The following is a 19792-nucleotide window of genomic DNA, read 5'->3' on the forward strand; positions in this document are numbered from 1 at the left end:
GTGAGGCCCTCCCCCAGCGCTGCCATTGAGGAGCATTTACTCAGTGAGTGCAAGAGGTTTGTTTGAAACAGACCGCAATGGAGAGATCAGCGCCCAGGGAAGGGAGGGAACAGCAGGCTCCTTCCAGCAGCACATCGGGATGGGAGCCTGGGACACAGGGGGGGCTCCGAGACCGGGATTGATTCGGGGTGAGTTCAGGGAGAAGCGGGGGCTGTTTGTAAGAGGCCGAGCGGAGCAGGAACTGGTCCCGGAACTTGGAGTGAGCGGGCTGGGGGGAAGAGAGAGGCCTTTCTCGGGCTGTGTGTGGGCCTGCTGAGGGAGGCAGAGCGGGAAGAAGCTGCTGTGGGACATTCTTGGGGTTTTTAATCGCCTAAACACTGATGGGAATTCATTGTTTTGACTTCTGTTTCACACTTGTTGTTGCGAATAGACGTTGAAATAAAGGACAGTAGAAACAAATGTGATTATCCTGTGAAGGGTAAATATAGCAGGTACCGGGAAACGTCTCAAAGTATGTGAAATCGTGTCCAGTGTTCGTCTTTCAACAGGCGGTGTATTGGGAGTTGGATATTGAGCTGTGTAATCGTTTCATTTATGTAGATGTTCGTGTGTTGATTAGTTTATTTTTATCAAAGTAAAATGTTTTTGAATGTCGCAAATAGAAAAAGACTCGAAGGTGCTCAGGGCTCAAGTGGAACCAGTATCTACACTAATCACCTTTTATCTTGTTCAAAACAAAGAATTATAATGATCATGACCTGAATATTGCATTGATCATTTGATGTCTTCCTACTCAGCTGCTCGTGATTTACAGGAGCTCTCTCTTTTGCCTTTCTCCAGGCAAATATTTGATGGATCAATCCAAGTGTGACCAGCTGCTTCTTTCAACCAGCAGGTATGTTACCACTGTCAGAGTGGAGAATGTCCTTTCCACTGTCTGAGTGGATTGAGTCAGATGCACATTGAGCTCAATTTCTAGAAGTACACATTCAATGCAAGAGTTAAACACAACTGATGATATATAAATCTATATTATTTCACTCAGTTCTCAATGCATACCACCTCAGTGACGGTAAATTCCATTATTCAAAGTCAATTATCATTCATAAGAATAGAAGCAGGTTAGACTGTATGCTTGTAATAAATAGACATTTGAGTTGCATTAAATCCATATGTAGAATAGGCATTTTTAAAGTTATAATCAATAATCAATCATGCTGTTACATTGTTATAACAAGTATATATGAAGTTGATATTGAGTGCAGATATAGAAGCAAAGTTGGACATTGAGTAACTGAGCAAGACAAATTTACTCTTTTGATAAATAGTTGTCCTGGATAAAGACAATAATCAAACAATGTAAATTCCAAATGAACCTCTTGGTCAAGCCTGATCTACAGAGGATGCTTCAAGAGAGGATGCTTAATGCTCATTCACACACATCCGTCTCTGTCTCTCAGCCTGGTGTTGATGAAAACACTTTATCCACACTCCCATTCTGGTTGAGGGCCTGAGTAATGCAGAAGCATTTCCATACTTTTTAAATGTATGAAACTCTCTTAATAAGACATTAAACCCACCTCATAGAGTGCATCAGATCATGACATACAGGACTGGAAACACAAGGAGACAAATAGACAATGTCGGTGTGATATAGACCAGTACCACTCTTCAAAGTGATACAGATTGGCAGCACAACAGAAAACTCACTCTCACTCAGCCAGTTAATGGTTAAAGGGAGAATAATGTAATTTAGGCCCACAAGTACTTCAGATATGAACAGTCATCAATTGACTGACCAAATTATTAATTGCTTCAGAGGATGTTAGTGTTAGATATTACGTTATTGCAGTGTCCAGCAGCAACTAACAAAGATTAGTACACACACAAAATGTAAAAATAAAACTGAGATTGAATACAGTAAAATTCAAATTCTTGGCAAAGGTAAGTATTGAACCAACATTAATCCCTTAATCACACAGGTTTAGCAAACATTGAACTGATTTATCCTACACCCTGACTGAAAATACACATCTGAACGTCGAAATTGAATGGCATCCGTATAGTCGACTCATCAATGTACACTGAGCAAAACTGGCACTCTAGGTATTCAAAGGCTGATAACTGCATAACTAATCTCAAATTGGCATTTACACCAAGACACGGGCAGTGAGTGGATGAAGTTCAAAACAGTTGAAAGTTGAAGTTGAAATTAGTACGGAGAACAGATAAAGAATAGAATGTCCCAGTGCAGACACAACAGGCTGAATGGTAGTATCAATACTGAGATTGAGTCATTAATCACCAAATGCATCAGAGATTCAGGCCCAATTGCAACACCCTGAAAAACTGCTATCATAGATTGAATCACAGTCACAGAGAACTTTTTTTTTCCCAGTTCAGTCATGGGATGGGGGCATCAGTGGCTCGGCCAGCATTTATTGCACATCCCTAATTGCCCATGCAGTACTTAGGAGTCAAACACATTGATGTGTGTGCAGTCACATGCAGGCCAGACAAGGGAAGGATGGCAGTTTCCTTCATTCAAGGACATTACTGAACCAGATGAGTTTTTCTGGAAATCAACAATAGATTCATGGACATCATTAGACTCTTATAATATTATTGGCTGCCAGACAATTGAGCAACTTTGATATATAAGAGTTAAAATGACTGGAACTCATTGAGAACTTCAGTCACACAGCAGAAACTGGCAAATATGGATCAATTCCTAAATTCACACATGGACACAGCAGAAATTGACATGTATACATCAAGTCCTAAACTCTCGTATGGACACAACTGAAACTGACTGTCATAGATTGATATCTGCTCTCACATATTCGCATTGCAGAAACTGAAAGGGAGAGAACAATAATCATGCACACACATAAGACAGGTACAGGCTGATAACTAGACTAACACATTCACATCGCAAAACCTGACAGGTATAGTATGATAAATAAATTTGCATATTTATAAACAAGAAGCTGATAGATACAAATTAGTAACTGCACTCTCAGATGCACAGAGCAGAATCTGACAGAGGCAGGTTGGTTAATAACTCACATGTGCAGGTGGCAGTAAATTTCAGAGAAAGATTGACAACTACACTCTCATATTCACAAAGCAGAAACTGACAGAATTGATTATGCTCCCAATTTTAAATCACCTTTATTGACATGGACACTTGAGTAACAACACTCACGTATTCACAGAGAAGAAACTGACAGGTAGAGATTGATAACAAAACAAAAATTGGTGGAAAATTCACAGGTGTGGCAGGTCTAGTGACTGGTCCTCAACTGATAGTGGCAAGGAAAATGCACACAATGTGATCTCCTCTATGTTGGAGAAACTGAACACAGAGTGAGTGTCCATTTTGCAGAACGCCTACATTCTATCCACACAAAAAGACCCTGAGCTTCCAGTTGCCTGTCATTTCAACTCACCACCCTGTTCCCTGGCCAACATCTCTGTCTCAGGCTCGCTGCAGTGCTCTAGTGAAGATCAGTGCACGCTTGAAGAACAGCACAGGTTGGGAACTCGACAGCCTTCTGGACTCAGTATTATGTTCTATAACTTTAAGTCTTGAGATCTCATTTCATTACCCAGAACAACACATATCCGACCTTGTTAACATATAGTCTGCTGTTATACACCACCAATTCTTAGCCACTTACAGGCCTTATTAATAGGCTGACAGTTATCCATTCCTTTGTCTGTCCGACTGTTCTTCTCTTTCTTTGGGCTATATCTCAATCTGTCTTTTACTCGTCACCCTTCCACCCAGCCTATCTTCTATATAAAAACTAATATTTTCCTAGCTACCACCAGAAAACACAGCAGTTTGAATACACCACCCAACAAACTCAAGAACAGCTTCTCTGCTGTTATCAGACCTTTGAACGGACTGCTCAAATTTTAAGGTGAAAGTGGGTACTGCAGATGCTGGAGATTAGAGTCAAGATTAGAGTGGTGCTGGAAAAGCACAGCAGGACAGGCAGCATCGGGGGAGCAGGAAAATTGACATTTCAGGTATTCCTGATGAAAGGCTTTTGCCCGAAACATTGTTTTCCCTGCTCCTCAGATGTTGCCTGATCTGCTGTACTTTCCCAGCACCACTCTAATCTCGCTCAAATTTTAACATTAATCTCTCTCTCTTTGCAGCTTTAATACTGTATTGCGGATTCTGTTCTATTACCCTGATGCATTTTGTATGATATTATCTGCCTGTAAAGCACACAAAATAACACTTTCCTTTGTACTTCAGTGTGTGTGAGAATAATAAATCCGATCAAATTAAATGGATAACTACACTCTCATATTCATATAGCAGAATCTGAAAAGTACCAGTTGGTAAATACAGTCACACAAACTGACAGGAAAAGATTAATAAATACACTCAAATACTGACATTACAGAACCTGACAGAGAAAGATTGACAACTAAACTCTCTCATTCACAAAGCAGGAACTGATAGCGACAGGTGAAAACTCAGCTCACACAATCGCATAGTAGAAACTGAAGGATCAACAGTTACACAAACATATTCACCAAGCAGAAACTGACAGCTACAGATTGACAACAATATTTATGTATTCACACAGCAGAGTCAGAAAGATACAGATTGACGGTTACACTCACTTTGACAAAGAAGAAATTGACAGGTCTCTACAGTAATAACTGTACTCCCACATTCACACCGCTGAAACTAACAGCTATTGTTTGATTAATACACCCACATTCACAGAGCAGCAGCTGATGGATACTGATCAATAACTATTCACGTTTTGATAGGGAAGAAGCTGACAGGGTCAGATCAGTATCTATTCTCTCATATTGACATAGTAGAAACAGATTGACAATGACACTCTGGGGTCAAATAGATAGTGTTTGATAATTGCAGATACTGTTTGATAATTGCACTCACATATTGATATAGAATAAACTAACAGGTAGAGATAAATATCTACATTCTGACAGAATAAACTGATGGATACAAATTGATGACTGCATTTATTATTCGTTCAGCAGAAACTGACAGGTAGAGACTAATATCAAAACTCTCATTCTCATAGCTGAGACTGACAGGTTCAGGTTGATAACTACACTCTCAGATATACAGCAGAAACTGTTCGGAACAGATTGGTGAGTAACACATGTTCGCTGGGCAGAAACTGACAGGTATATATTGAGGGTGATATGGTGGTTTAGTGGATAGCACTGCTGCCTCACAGCACCAGGGTCCCTGGTTCGATTCCAGCCTTGGGCGACTGTCTGTGTGTAGTTTGCAAATTCTCCCCGTGTCTGTGTGGGTTTCCTCCAGGTGCTCCAGTTTCCTCCCACAGTCCAAAGATGTGCAGGTCAGGTGAATTGGCCATGCTAAATTGCCCATAGTGTTAGGTGCATTAGTCAGAGGGAAGTGGGTCTGGATGTGTTACTCTTCAGAGGATTGGTGTGGACTGGTTGGGCTGAAGGGCCTGTTTCCACACTGTAGGAATCTAATTGGAAAAAAAATTGGAATAATTAAACTCGCATATCTACATCTGAGGAACACATAGGGACTGATTCTATTTATTTAAAATGTATGAAATGGATTTATCAACCAGTCCCTGGCAGTTTCCTCTATGTGGATACACAAGTTCAGTTACCATTCTTCACCTGTCAGTTTATGCTATGTGAATGTATGAGTGTAGTTATCAGTCTGTCCCTATTTGTCTCTGTGTTGAGAAAATGTAAATATATTTACCAGAGAGTGACAGGGACAGATTGAGAACTGCATTCACTCGCATATTTGCATAGATTATGTGAATTGATAATTACAGTTTGATAATTACACTCAGATATTCACAGAGCAGCATTTAACGGGTACATGTTGATTATTGTCCTCACACATTCACTGAGCAGGAACTGACAGCTCTGGATAGATAAGGAAACTTTCATATCTAGACACTTACTGGCATCAGATTATCCCATTTGTAGAGGTGTTGTTCGTATCTGTTTCTCAGTAAATTGGTAAAGTTTCTTTGATACAATCACTAAAGAGCAGCTCAGGCCAAGAGAATCAGCCCTGTGATCCTGTTGGAATTGCTGTCTTGAAGGAAAAACAGCCTAATGATTATTAAATTGACTTCATTTAATTCCTCTCTGGAATTAAATTTCCAGAGAGAAATTTTCAAATCAAGAGTCAACTATCTTGGAGGAATTACAATTTTTTTTCTCTCTCTCCATTCTTTACGTAAATCACCCCATTTGCCAATAATTGTTATAATTCACAGCCATAGAGTTATAAAGATGCAGAGCACAGAAGCAGACCATTCGGTCTGACCCATCCATGCCAACCAGATTATCCAAAGCTAATCACGTCCCATTTGGCAGCACTAGTGCCGTTTGCCGGCACTTGGCCCGTATCCCTCTAAACTGTTCCTACTCATGTATGCATCCAGATGCCTTTTAAATGTTGGAATTGTTCCAGTCTCCACCACTTCCTCTGGCAGCTCATTCCATACACACACCACCACCCGCATAAACAAGTTTCCCCTTAGGCTGTTTAAAAATCTTGCCCCTCTCACCCAAAACCTATGCCCTCTAGTTCTGGACTCCCCCACCCCAGGGAAAATACCTTGTCTATTTAGCCTCTCCATGACCCTCCTGATTTTATAATCTCCAAAATGTCACTCCCTCAGCCTCCAACACTCCAGGGAAAACAGGCCCAGCCTCTTCAGCCTGTCCCTTTTGCACAAACACTCCAATCCTGGCAACAATCTTGTAAATCTTTTCTCAATGTTTCAAGTTTCACAACATCCTTCCGATAGGAAGGAGATCAGAATTGCACGCAATATTTCAAAAGCAGCTGGAGCAATTACCTGTATAGTTGCAACATGATGTCTGAACCCCTATGCTCTATGCTTGGACCAATAAAAACAGCATACTAAATGCCTTCTTCATTATCCTATCGATCGGCAACTCCACTTCCTTTTCAAGGAACTATGAACCTGCACTCCATCATCTTTGTTCAGCAATACTCCCCAGGAGCTTACCATTAAGTGTATAACTCCTGCCTTGATGTGCCTTTCCAAAATGAAGCACCTGAGATTTATCTGAATTAAACTCCATCTGCCACTGCTCAGCCCAGTGGCCCATCTGATCACAATCCTGTTGTACTCCGAGGGAACCTTCTTTGCTGTCCACTACATCGCCAATTTTGGTGTCAGCTGCAAACCTTTTATGTTCACATTCAAATCAATTATATAAATGATGAAACGCAGTGAACCCAGCACCAATCCTTGTGGCACACCACTGATCTCATGTCTCCAGTCTGAAAGGTAACCTTCCACTACCATCCTCTATCTTCCACATTCAAGTAAATTCTGTGTCCAAATTGCTAGTTCTCCCCAATTTTCATATGATCTAACCTTGCTAACCAGTCTACAATGAGGAAACTTGTCAAACATCTTACTGAAGTCCATATAGATCACATCCACCGCTCTACCCTCATCAATCATAGAGTCAAAGAGATGTACAGCATGGAAATAGATCCTTCGGTCCAACTTGTCCATGCAGACCAATTAAACCAACCAATCTAGTTCCACCTGCCAAAACCCGGCCCATATCCCTCCAAAACCTTCCTATTCATACCCACATTCAGATGCTTTTTAAATGTTGCAATTGTATTAGCCTCCACCACTTCCTCTGGCAGCTCAATCCATTCATGTACCACCCTCTGCATGAAAACTTTGCCACTTAGGTCTCTCTTAAATCTTTTCCATCTCACCATAAATGTATGCCCTCCAGTTCTGGACTCCTCCAATCCACAGGACATTCCTTGTCTATTTATCCTGTCCATGTCCCACATGATTTTATAAACCTCTATAAGTTCACCCCTCAGCCTCCGATGCTGCAGGGAAAACAGCCCCAGCCTATTCAATCTTTCCTTCTAGCTCAAATCCTCCAACCCTGGCAACATCCTTTTCAATCTTTTCTGAATCCTTTCAAGTTTCACAACATTCTTCTGATAGGAAGGAGACCAGAATTGTACTCAATATTCCAAAAGTGGCCTCACATGTCCAGTACGGCCTCAATACATACTCAATATTCTGACCAACAAAGGAAAGCATATCAAAAGTCATCCTCACTATCCTATCTACCTGCAACTCTATTTTGAAGGAACTATGCACCTGCACTCCCTGGTCTCTTTGTTCAGCAACACTTCCAAGGACCTTAACATTAAGTGTTTAAGTCTTGCTAAGGTTTGCTTTCACAAAATGCAGCACCTCGCATTCATCTGAATTAAACTCCATCTGCCACTCCTCAGCCCACTGGCCCATCAAGATCCCATTGTAATCTGAGGTAACCTCCTTCATTGTCCGCTACACTTCCAATTTTGGTGTCATCTGCAAACGTACTTACTATACCTCCTATGCTCACATCCAAATCATTTATATAAATAACAAAAAGTGGTGGATATAGCACTGATCCTTGTTGTACTCCATTGGTCACAGGCCTCCGTTCGTAAAAACAACCTTCCATTACCACATCCTGTCTTCTACTTTGAGCCAGTTCTGTTTCCAAATGGCAAGTTCTCCCTGTATTCCATGAGATCTAACTTTGCTAACCAGTCTCCCATGGGGAAATTTTCTTTGTTACTTCCTCAAAAAACACTACCAAGTTTGCGTATCATGGTTTCCCATGCACAAGACCATGTCCACTGTCCCGAATCAGTCCTTGACTGTTGAAACACATGTTAAGTTCTGTCCCTCAAGATTCCCTCCAACATCTTGCCCAACACCAATGGCAGGCTTGCCAGCCTATAGTTCCCTGACTTTTCCTTATCACCTTTCTTAAATAGTAGCACCACGTTAGCCAACCTCTAGTCTTCCAGCACCTCACCTGTGACTATTGATGTTAAAAATATCTTGGCAAGGGACAGAACAAACACTTTTGTAACTTCCTAAAGAGTACTGCGGTACACCTGATCAGGTCCTGGGGAATTATTCATCTTTATGTATTTCAAGACATCCAGTCTTCTATAATATACTTCTATATTATATGGACATCTATAATATGGACATCTTTCAAGATGTCACCATCTATTTCCCGACATTGTATGTCTTCCATGTCCTTCTCCACAGTAAACACTGATGCAAAATACTCATTTAGTACCTTCCCCCATAGAGTCATAGAGATGTACAGCATGGAAACAAGACCCCTCGGTCCAACCTGTCCATGCCGACCAGATATCCCAAGCCAATCTAGTCCCACCTGCCAGCACCCGGCCCATATTCCTCCAAACCCTTCCTATTCATGTACACATCCAAATGCCTCTTAAATGTTGCAATTGTACCAGCCTCTACGACATCCTCTGGCAGCTCATTCCATGCATGTACCACTCTCTGCGTGAAAAAATTGTCCCTTAGGTCTCTTTTTTTTTATATCTTTCCCCTCTCACCCTAAACCTATGTCCTCTAGTTCTGGACTCTCCAACCCCAGGGAAAAGACTTTGTCTATTTATCCTATCCATGCCCCTCACAATTGTGTAAACCTCTATAAGGTCACCCCTCAGCCTCCGACGCTCAAGGGATAACAGCCCCAGCCTGTTCAGCCCCTCCCTGCAGCTCAGATCCTCCAAACCTGGCAGGATCCTTTTCTGAACCCTTTCAAGTTTCACAACATCTTTCCGATATGAAGGAGATCAGAATTGCATTCAATATTCCAACAGTAGCCTAACCAAAGATCTGTACAGCCGCAACATGACTTCCCAATTCCTGTACTCAATACTCTGAACAACAAAGGAAAGCATACCAAATGCCTTCTTCACTATCTTATCTACCTGCGATTCCATTTTTAAGGAGCTATGAGCCTGCACTCCAAGGTCTCTTTGTTCAGCAACACTCCCTAGGACCTTACCATTAAGTGTATAAGACCTGCTAAGATTTGCTTTCCCAAAATGCAGCACCTCGCATTTATCTGAATTAAACTTGATCTGCCACTTCTCAGCCCATTGGGCCATCTGGTCAGATCCTGTTGTAATCTGAGGTAACCCTCTTTGCTGTCCACTACACCTCCAAGTTTGGTGTCATCTGCAAACTTACTAACTGTACCGCTTATGATCAGATCCAAACCATTTATGTAAATGACAAATATTAGAGCGCCCAGCACCAATCCTTGTGTCACTCCACTGGTCACAGGCCTCCAATCTGAAAAACAACCCTCCACCACCACCCTCTGTCTTCTACCTTTTGAGCCAGTTCTGTATCCAAATGGCTAGTTCTCCCTGTATTCCATGAGATCTAACCTTGCTAATCAGTCTCCCATGGGGAATCTTGTCGAACGCCTTACTGAAGTCCACATAGATCACATCTACTGCTCTGCCCTCATCAATCATCTTTGTTACTACTTCAAAAAACTCAATCAAGTTTGTGAGACATGACTTCCCATGCACAAAGCCATGTTGACTATCCCGAATCAGTCCTGGCTTTTTCAAATACATGTACATCCTATCCCTCAGGAATCCCTCCAACAACTTGCCCAGCACCGCGGTCAGGCTCACCGGTCTATAGTTCCCTGGCTTGTCTTTACCGCCCATCTTAAACAGTGGCACCACGTTTGCCAACCTCCAGTCTTCCAGCACCTCACCTGTGACCATTGATGATCCAAATATCTCACCAAGAGGCCCAGCAATCACTTCTCTAGCTTCCCACAGAGTTCTCGGGTACACCTGATCAGGTCCTGGAGAGTTATCCACTTTTAACCGTTTCAAGACATCTAGCACTTCCTCCTCTGTAATCTGGACATTGTGCAAGATGTCACCATCTATTTCCCTACAGTCTATAACTTCTATATCCTTTTCCACAGTAAATACTGATGCAAAATATTCATTTAGTATCTCCCCCATTTTCTGTGGCTCCAACAAAGGCCTCCTTGCTGATCTTTGAGGGGTCCTATTCTCTCCCTAGTTACCCTTTTGTCCTTGATATATTTGTAAAAACCCTTTGGATTCTCATTAATTCTATTTGCCAAAGCTACCTCATGTCCGTGTTTTGCCCTTCTGATTTCCCTCTTAAGTATACTCCTACTTTCTTTATACTCTTCTAAGGATTCACTCGATCTATCCTGTCTATACCTGACATATGCTCTCTCCTTTTTCTTAAACAAACCCTCAATTTCTTTAGTCATCCAGCATTCCCTATACTTACCAGCCTTCCCTTTCACCCTGACAGGAATATACTTTCTCTGGATTCTTCTTATCTCATTTCTGAAGGCTTCCCATTTTCCAGCCGTCCCTTTACCTGCGAACATCTGCCTCCAATCAGCTTTTGAAAGTAGGTCAAGTTTTGCACCTTCTCTAGTAGGTAGATCCACATACTGAATCACAAAATTGTCTTGTACACACTTAAGAAATTCCTCTCCATCTAAACGTTTAACACTATGGCAGTCCTAGTCGATTTTTGGAAAGTTAAAATCACCTATCATAACTACCCTATTATTCTGAGATCTCCTTGAAAGTTTGTTTCTCAATTTCCCTCTGACTGTCGGGGGGGTCTATAATACAATCCCAATAAGGTGATCATCCCTATCTTATTTCTCAGTTCCACCCAAATAACTTCCCTGGATGTATTTCCGGGAATACCTTCCCTCAACACAGCTATCCCTTATCAAAAATGCCACTCTCCCTTATCTCTTGCCTCCCCTTTCTATCCTTCCCGTAGCATTTGTATCCTGGAACATTTAGCAGCCAGCTCTGAGCCATGTTTCTGTAATTGCTATGATATCCCAGTCTCATGTTCCTAACCATGCCCTGAGTTCATCTCCCTTCCCTGTTACGCCCCTTGCATTGAAATAGATGCAGTTTAATTTATTAGTCCTACCTTGTCCCTGCCTGCCCTGGTTGTTTGACTCTCACTTCTGTTCTCAGCTGTACCCGTCTCAGATCAATCTCTTTGCTCACTATCTCCCTGGATCCCCCTCCCCCCACATACACTAGTTTAAATCATCACAAACAGTTCTAGCAAATTTCAGTGCCAGTATATTAGTCCCCTTCCAATTTAGGTGCAATTCATCCTTCTTGTACAGGTCACTTCTACCCCAAAAGAGATTCCGATGATCCAAAAATGTGAATCCTTCTCCCATGCACCAGCTACTCAGCCATGCATTCATTTGCTCTATCCTCCTATTCCTGCCCTCACTAGCTCATAGCACTAGTAATCCAGATATTACTACCCTTGAGGACCTCCTTTTTAAATTTCTGCCTAACTCTTTGTAATCTCTCTTCTGCGGCTCCACACAAAAGCCGCCTTGTTGATCTTTGAGAGGCTCTAAATCTTTCCCTAGTTAACCTTTTGTCCTTAATGTATTCATAAAGTCCCTTGAGAATCTCCTTAAAACTATTTGCCAAAACTATCTCATGTCCCCCTTTTGCCCTCCTGATTTCCCTCTTAAGTATACTCCTACTGTCTTTTCCTCTTCTAAGGATTCACTCGAACTCTACTGTCTATACCTGACGTATGTTTCCTTCTTTTTCTCTCAACCAAAACCTCAATTTCTCCATCATCCAGCATTCTCTACACTTCCAGACTTGCCGTTCACCCTATCAAGTACAGACTGTCTCTGGACTCTTGTTATCTCATTTGGAAGGTTTCCCATTTTCCAGCTGTCCCATTACCTGCGAACATCTGTTGCCAATCAGCTTTTCAAAGTTCTTGCCTAATATTGTCAAGCCCATTGATATTTTACACCATTTTCAAGGGGTTTAGACTGAATTGTTACCTGAAATAGTTGCCTGGGAAAGGCGTTAAATCTACATTTAATATGACATTTTTAAAGCTGAAATCAAGATGGAAAAAAAATCTGACCATAACATCATTTCAAAAACCATATACAACATCGATGTTAAATACAGAGATAGAAGGAAACCAGACAAAAGTCACCAATTTACAGGATGAAACAGTGTTATTAAGTTTATTAGTGACTGGGCAGGACAGAGTTAAACCTTGAATAAAGTTTTGTCACATACAGAGACATGGCAATTAAATAATGTGAATTCCAAGCACCCATTGTGTGCCAAAGCCTGACAAATACAACTGAAGATGCTAGAGGCTGGAAAAACAAATGTAGAAGTTGCTGGAAAAATTCAGTACGTCCAGCAGCATCTGTTGTTAGAAAGCAGAGTTAATGCATTGGGGGCCAGTGGCTGCTATTCAGAACTGAGTTTCTCCAGGAATTTCTAAATGTTCTTCTTGACAATAGAAAATAATTACTGCAGACACACAAACAGACACACAGCAACTGACTGATTCAGCATTAGTTCAAAATACAAACATCATAACTATTAGTCTTGCTCTGCAGTTATGGAGTTCCATATATCCTGCAGGCAACAGGAAATTATCCAATTGAGATGAATGTCACTCTCATGTGGAGTCATTGTGGTCTGCAGCAGTCAGAGACATCCAGATAACAATTCTACTCCCATTCAGACAGCATTCCATTTCCAACAATGTATCATGGTGGCAGAGGAGCTGCCATCTCCACCTTTAGCACAACATCATTCTCCATTTCTCCAACTTACAGGAACAGATTTTTTTAATGACTCTGACTTCACCAAAAAAGGCTTCTTGTGCCATTGTTTCAAATTAACTTTCATTTTCTACAAGTAGCCCTGAATTCCTATGAGGTCTGATATTAAATACAAGAAAACTCAATACCATTTTCTCAAATAATCAATGCGACCACATAATCGTAATGAAACAATGGAGTTGGAAAGATTTAGTGAGATAATAGAATATAAAACATGACAGTGCAGTATACTATTCCATTTTCATCCATATGTTTATCCAATGACCATGAAAATGCCAGTAAAGTTGGCGAGTCTACTACAGTTGCAGGCAGAACATACCATGCTTCTACTACTGAGTAAAGAAACTACTCTGACATTCGTCTTATATTTATCATCCCTCAATTTAAAGTGATGTCCCCTCATGCCAGCCATCACCATCAGAGGAATAAGACTCGCACTGTCCACACTATCTAACCCTCTGATTATTTTATATGTCTCTATTAAGTCACCTCTCAAACTACTTCTCTCTAATGAAGCCTCATGTCCCTCAGCCTTTCCTCATAAGATATTCCCTCCAGACCAGGTGACATCCCAGTAAATCACCTCTGAACCTTTTCCAAAGCTTCCACATCCTTCCTGTGATGTGGTGACTAGAAGTGGATGCAATTATCCAAGTGTGGCCACACCAGAATTTTGTAGAGCTGCAGCATGACCTCATGGTTCCAAAACTCAATCCCTCTACCAATTAAAGCTAACCACCGTATGCCTTCTTAACAAACAGATCAACCAGGTTGGCAACTTTCAGGGATCTACCACATGTACACAGATGTCTCAATGCTTATCAACACTACCAAGAACCTTACCATTAGCTCGGTACTCTTTATTCCTATTGCTCCTTCCAAAGTGAATCACCTCACACTTTTCCACATTAAACTCCGTTGCCCAGCTCTGCAGCTTATCTATGGCCCTGTGTAACCTGCAATATCCATCAGCACCGTCCACAACTCCACTCCGCAAATTTACAAACCTCTCTTTCTGCACCCTCACCCAGGTCAGCAGTGGACCCAAACCAGATCCTTGCAGTACACCACTAGTAACTGAACTCCAGGATGAACATTTCCCATCAACTACCACCTTCTGTCTTTCAGCTAGCCAATTTCTGAGCCAAACCGCTAAATCACCCTCAATCCCATACCTCCATATTCTGTGCAATAGCCTACAGTTGGGAACTTTACTGAAAACACCTAATCAAGCACTTTACTGAAGTCCATCCATCGCATCAACTGCTTTACCCTCTTCCATCTGTTTGGTCACCTTCTCAAATAACTCAACAAGATTTGTGAGGCATGACTTGCGCTTCACAAAACCATATTGACTATTCCTACTGATATGATTATAAATCCTGTCTCTTCTAGCCTTTTCCAACACTTTACCCACAACCAAAGTACTGATCTATAATTACCTGGGTGGTCTCTATTCCCCTTCTTGAACAAAGGGACAATATTTGCTATCTTCAAGTCTTCTGGCACTATTCCTGTATACAATAACAACATAAAGACCAAAGCCAAAGGCTCTGCAATCTTCTCCCTGGCTTCCTCGAGAATGCTAGGATAAACCCCATCTGGCCCAGGGGATTATCTATTTTCACACATCCCAGAATTGCTAACACCTCTTACTTGTGAACCTATATCCAATCTAGTCTAGTAGCCTGTAACTCCGTATTCTCCTCAACAACATTGTCTTTTTCCCCATGTGAATGCCGATGAAAAATATTAATTTCGCACTTCTCTGACTGCACGCACAAGTTCCCACTCCTGCCCTTGATTGGCCCGGAACGTATTCTTTTATTCCTGATATAGCTATAGAAAGCTTTAGGGTTTTCTTGATCCTATCTGCCAAAGACTTCTCTCGTCCCCTCCTGGCTCTCCTTAGTTTGCTCCTCAGATCTTTTCCGGCTAGCTTGTAAGTGCTGCGCCTTCACGTCTCATTGTTACATAAGCTGTCTTCTTCCTTTTGACAAGAGATCAATGTCCTTAGTGAACCACGGCTCCCTCACTTGTCCACTTCCTCCCTGCGTGACAGGTACATGTTAATTAAGGACACGTAGTAGCTGTTCCTTGAATAAGCTCCACATTTCAATTGTGCCATCCCCTGTGGTTTCCTTTCCCATCCTATGCATCATAAATCCTTCCTAATCGCACCATAATTGCCTTTTTCCCCCAGTTGTAAATCTTGCCCTGTGGTATAAACCTATCCCTTTCCTTCGCTAAAGTAAACCTAACAGAATTGAGGTCACTCTCTCCAAAGTACACACTTACCTCCAAATCTAACACCTGGCCAGGTTCATTACCCAGTACCAAATCCATTGTTGCCTCGCCCCTGGTTGGCCTGTCTATGTACTGTATCAGGAAACCCTTCTGCACACATCGAACAAAAACTGACATCTGAAGTACTCCTAGTATAGTATTTCCAGTCAATATTTTGAAAAGTTAAAGTCTCCCTTTAACAACAACCCTGTTACACTCGCTCCTATGCAGAATCATCTTTATAATCCTTTTCTCTACGTCTCTGGAACTATTCTGAGGCCTATAGGAAACTCCCAACAGAGTGATCTCTCCTTTCCTGTTTCTAACGTCAGCCCTTCTGCCTTTCTTCTCCCCTCCGTTGAGCTACACAAGTGTCCCAATGATGCTGAGCACCATCACAATAAAGCGCAGGGTAATTAACACCTAGTTTTGACACCTACCTCATTAGATGAGTCCTCAAACATCCTTTCTGCTACAGTAATACTGTCCTTGACTAACAATGCCACACCTCCCCCTTTTTTACTATCTTCTCTGTTCTTACAGAAACATCGAAATCCTGGAACCTATGACAACTATTTTTGGTTCCTGCTTGATCGAAGTCCTGTAAGCCACCAGATGACATCCCAAATCCTACACTTCTTCACTGCCCTGTTTCCTTGAACGAAGAGTCACAGGTAAATAGGGCAGTGAAGAAGGCATTTGGCATGCTTGCCTTCATTGGTCAGAACATTGAGTGTAGGATTTGGGATGTCATCTGGTGGCTTACAGGACATTAGTGATGCCACTTTTATGAGATTGTGTACAACGCTCATCACCTTTCTCCAGGAAGGATGTTGTTAAACTTGAGATGGTGCAGAAAAGATTTACAAGCATGTTATAGAGATATAGAATCATACAGCATAGAAACAGATCCTTCAGCCCATCATGTCCAACAAACAGCAAACTGCATTCATCCCATTTACCTGCACTTGGCCCATAGCTGACTATGCCCTGTTTTCTTAAGGGCACATCCAGATGCTGCTAAAATGCTGTGAGAGTATTCCACAATACACTCAGGCAGCATGATCTAAACTTTACCCACCCTCTAGATCAAAATATGTTTCTCCAATATCCTCTAAACTGCTTTCCCCACACCTTCAAATTCTCTGGTCTCAGACACATCTGCCATGGGGAGAAAGACTCTCACAATTTACTCTGTCTTCATCTTTCATTGTTTAGTATATCTCAGTCAGATCCTCCTACAATCTCCTCTGCTCCAAGGAAACCAAACCCAGTTCATGCATTCTCCCCTTTTGATAAAGACTTTCCAACCCACTGCATCCTCTCCAGTCAATCCCATCCTTCTAATTATGTAGCAATCAGAACTGCACATGGTATTTGATCTGTTTTATAAAGTTGTAATAAGGCTTCCTTGCTCTTATATTCGACAGCTCCAGTACTGAAGGAAAGCATTCTTCAGTAGTCTGTCTGCCTGTGCTGACAACTTCTGGGATCTACACCAACGTGCCTTTATTCTTCAGTACTGCTTAGGGATCATTCCTTCAATGTGTAATTCTTTCCCTTATTAGATCTTCCAAAATGCATTACCTCACATTTATCAGGATTAAATTCCATCTGTCTTGCAGTGACCAATGTCCTTGTACTGTAGCCTGAGACATCCACCTCACTGTCAACAACACCACTGACTTTCATTTCATAGATTAAAGAATAATACAGCACAGGAACAGATCCATTGCACTTCAAGGCTGCACTGAAACATTTAATACTTCCACACAAAAAATTAATCTGCAGGCCTACATTCTACATTCCCATCCAGTTGTTAATATGTACATAACAAACAGCAAGGGTCCCAGCACTGATCCCTGTGGTACACTACTGGTCACAGGCTTCCAATCACAAACACAACCCCCTACAATTATAGTTTGAATCGTATCTGCAAGCTCATTTCAGGTCCAGTGTGCGTGAGACTCCAAGAGCTGAATTTGGACCAGTCTTTTATATGGGACTTTGTCAAAGGCTGTAGGGGTGGCCTGTACCTGGCCAGAATAGAGTGGTTTATGTCTGTTAACACAAACTGACCTTTAAGAATTAAACAGCAGGATGTGAATCTACGCCAAGCAGCCTACTCACACAGTAAGGCTGAATGATACCATTGAACAAGCCACTGCGAGGACAGTAAAAACGACTCAGCCTGTTTCCATTCGAAACAGTTCTGGCAAGCGGACCTAAGGTCTAATAAGTGAGTAACTCCAGCCACATGAAGTGAACAGGTAATTGCCCCAGTTAATGAACAGACACGAGGTGATAGTTACAGCTCATTAATCCCCGAAAACAGCTAAAGTTATCTTATAGTATTCAGTTTCTTGAAATAAGTCAGAATATTAAGAATTAGGTTCTCGTAAAGAGACGTAACATCATCACAGTAGTTTTCAGCATAGAAATTAGGTGCATAATACCAAAGCATCAAGGGCAATAGAAGCATTTCAACCTGGAAGTGAAGGTTAGTTAGCTTTAGGTAACTTCTCTTACACCCAGAACACAATAGATTGTTCACAGCCCATTAATCACAAAGTGCTAATAGTTAGGATATCTAAATTACTTTACATTTTGTAACTAAGATTTTATAACAGAAAATTACAAGCCTATGGCAAGTAAGTCAAAACAAACAGTCCTTTTGTTTTTTTTTCTCCATATATTCTCCATTGTGCTAATTATATCATAGGAGCAATTGAATTTGATAAAATGGAATACCATGAATAAACAACATTCAAGCTGTCCTGAGAGAGAAGCTAGCCTGAGAGAAACCCGAGGGTGTACAGCAAATAACTTTGGAATGTGAATGAATAGGATGCATAGAAAAACTGCAAGGCATAGAGATTACACTGTCTTCTAAACTCTGAAAGGTAAGGGGATCCCTCTGAGAGGTAAGGGGATCCTGGAGCTGTCCATGGAAACGCCCATCATTGATTAGGTGCGTCATTGAATACAGTATGCAAACTGAGAGAGAAGAACATCATAATCAAGTTGTATGTGATTGTTATCAGAAAATTTATAAACAATATTGCTTTTTATTGTAAAATCAGAGTGCGTCATGAACTTCTCTTCTGAGGCCAGTCTCGGGAGAAGATCATTTGGCCCTCTCCCTGCACTAACCTGTTTCTGCTTGAATAAACACCTACCACTTGCCTGAATGCTGCCTGCCTGCGTGCTGAGTCTTTCATCTCCGGTCAGGGGTTATGCTTCAACAAAGGCCTGACAGAAGACAGTGTAAACCATGTCAACTGCGCTAATCTCATCAAGATGTTTCATTGCCAGGACTGGAGGTTTTGGGTTTTAGGGAGAGGCTGAACAGGCTGTTGCTTTGTTCCTTAGACTGTCAGAGAATGAGATGTGACCTTTGTACAGGTTGAGTAAATCATGAGGGGCATGATATGTTGATAGCCAAGGTCTTTTTCCGAATGTGAGTGAGTGCACAAATAGAGGGCACAGGTTTGAATTGTGGAAAAAAGATTTATAAAGGACCTATGGAGTTACTTAATCACATAGAGGGTGGCGGTTGTATGAAATGAGCTACCAGAGGAAATGGAGGTGGTGGGTACAATTACGACCTTTTATAGGCACCTGGATATATACAAGAATGGGAACAGTTTAGAGGGCTATGCGTCAAATGCTAGCAAGTGGGACTAGCCATGGTGTGGAGGTGCCAGTGTTGGACTGGTGTGGACAAAGTTAAGAACCACACAACAGGTTTCTCAGACAACAGGTTTATTTGGAACCACTAGCTTTTCAGAGTGCTCCTCCTTCATTGCCTAGTGCTTCCACATAAACCTGTTGTACTATAACCTGGTGTTGTGAGATCTCTAACTTAAATGGGACGAGGTCAGATTCAGATCTCTAGTTAGCAATAACAGCTTGGAACAAAGAATCTATT

The 19792-nt window shown here is 41.6% G+C and overlaps 1 protein-coding gene and 1 long non-coding RNA gene across 2 annotated transcripts in view; one reads left to right on the top strand and one right to left on the bottom strand.

Moving 5' to 3' along the window:
• Positions 1-19792, bottom strand: part of LOC132837315 (histone H3-like) — a 489210-nt gene that overhangs the window by 8209 nt on the left and 461209 nt on the right. The window lies entirely within an intron of this gene.
• LOC132837276 (uncharacterized) lies at positions 62-19043 on the top strand. Its single transcript, XR_009647498.1, has 3 exons — positions 62-188; positions 841-895; positions 18584-19043. It is a non-coding gene; the product is annotated as an uncharacterized LOC132837276 (long non-coding RNA).

This window comes from Hemiscyllium ocellatum, chromosome 49, assembly GCF_020745735.1.
Source record: "Hemiscyllium ocellatum isolate sHemOce1 chromosome 49, sHemOce1.pat.X.cur, whole genome shotgun sequence".
Taxonomy (NCBI): Eukaryota; Metazoa; Chordata; class Chondrichthyes; order Orectolobiformes; family Hemiscylliidae; genus Hemiscyllium; species Hemiscyllium ocellatum.